The sequence below is a fragment of the Sturnus vulgaris genome, chromosome 10 (genome assembly GCF_052056855.1).
Source record: "Sturnus vulgaris isolate bStuVul1 chromosome 10, bStuVul1.hap1, whole genome shotgun sequence".
NCBI classification, from domain to species: Eukaryota; Metazoa; Chordata; class Aves; order Passeriformes; family Sturnidae; genus Sturnus; species Sturnus vulgaris.
In genome coordinates this window covers 7,361,099-7,363,031 of record NC_142252.1, presented here as the reverse complement: position 1 = coordinate 7,363,031, position 1,933 = coordinate 7,361,099, and positions in this window count along the sequence as shown.

The following is a 1,933-nucleotide window of genomic DNA, read 5'->3' as shown; positions in this document are numbered from 1 at the left end:
GCATATCAGCTCTACTGATGAGGTAGATATAAATGCTTTTGAAAATCAGTCAGACATCCATCTGCAGCTTAGAGCACCTAATGACCTTAAAAAATAATCTAATCTTCAAGTTCTAGATAGTCTAAAAAGTTTTTGTGTTTCATGATGTATATCATGAATATATACAGAGGTAATATTTCTGAGTCTCTTTCAAGCAAAAATAGAAAATATCGGAAAAAAATACAAACCCCAATCCTTTGAGCCTCATAAACTTTCTAAGGAAATTAACTGTCCTGTAATCCTGCTGGTAGAAAATGAGTGAGTTGCAAGCAGTATTCCAAAGCAAAGTAGCAAGAGTAATTGGTTTCCCCCCTCCATCCCAAAGTCCTTGACCTTTTGCTCCTCATTAGGGACATAAAACATGGGCAAAACAGTTACATTTGTCATATTTCTTGTAAAATTATACAAGTAGAAATTGAAACAGTTTGGAGTCAATAAAGTGAATTTGAAAAGCTGCCTGTAGGAAATTGCTAAGAATAGAATTCCTCAAATCCCCTTGAAGTGATTGTAGCAGTAGTTATGCCACGTGCACTTGTACGATGCACTTCAAAGCATTAAAACTTTAACAGAGTGAAATTATAAACAAAGCTGTAAAATTTAAAGATGCTAAGACATCTGCTACTGTTCTGGTATTTAAGCCACAGATCCTGGTGAAATAAAAGCAACCATACAAATACCTGAATTTAGAGACTTTCTGATCCCTACTTTTCTCCATATAATTCATTACTGGAATTAAAGGGTCTCATTGAGAGAACAGTAGAATCAAAACATACTGTAGCCTACACATTGTTCCTCCTTCTGACTTTAGTGTTATATTTAATTTAAACCCCAGACCTCATGAAGCAGAATATCACCCCAGGCAGGTTCTACTACTATTGACAAAAGTTTGTAACTTGCTGTTAAGACAAAACAATTGCCTGGACTTCAAGCCCTAGGATTTAAGAAGTAAATTACTTAAGGCAACATCTAACAGCATATTTCAGGCACAAATATTAACGTGTACATTAATAGAGGCACTAATGTTGCCTCAGACAGAAGCATAAGAAAGCAATATTGATAATAATTTCATTAAATAGGGAACATTAAAATAACTGATGTATCAGCACAGAAATGTTGCGTTTCCAAAATTGCAGCAGAACATCTCTTGATGAGAATATTCATGCTGTGAATCAACACTGAAAGAAACACGGTAGTTGCTCTAAAGGAGGAGGAGAGAGAGCTCCAGTCAAGGGTGTAAGATTAATTGCCACTTCAATCTACCACTCCTAAGTAATTTGCAATAGTCAGTCAGCTTCTCTGTCTTCAGAAGTTAAAGCAATAAGGGAAGCAAAAATAATCGAACCTGCAGGTTTTTTGCATGTCTACTAGTTCTACGTATAGAGTCGTTCTATACCGTATATATATACATATTATATAATATATATGTGTATAAATAACTTATACAGTTTTCTAGAAACACCAACGGTACAAATATAACTTTAATTGCAATGAAGGATAACACAGAGATACCCAGCAGAGTATGGGAGACACAAACAACACACCCTGTTAGGTATCTATATGTTAATGAAAAGATAAATTACCAGCAGTGCCACCTCATGCAAAGTATCACATTTCTGAACCCCACAGAGAAGACTTGAGCCCAGTTTTGACCTCTATGCAATGTATAGAATCAGGGTACTCAATCTTATTTTTCTTTCATTCTTTTTATATATTTTCTATGTGTTGCTCTATGATTTCAGTGTAGAAAATATCTGTATTCTTGTGTTACGTTCCTTCATAACATATACGATTTCTCTCCCTTGCCTGCTGGCACAAGTAAAATAACTCATACAATCAATTAGCAGCACAAATTTTCTCTTTAAAAATCCAACATATTTGAAATTTCACAAGTAAA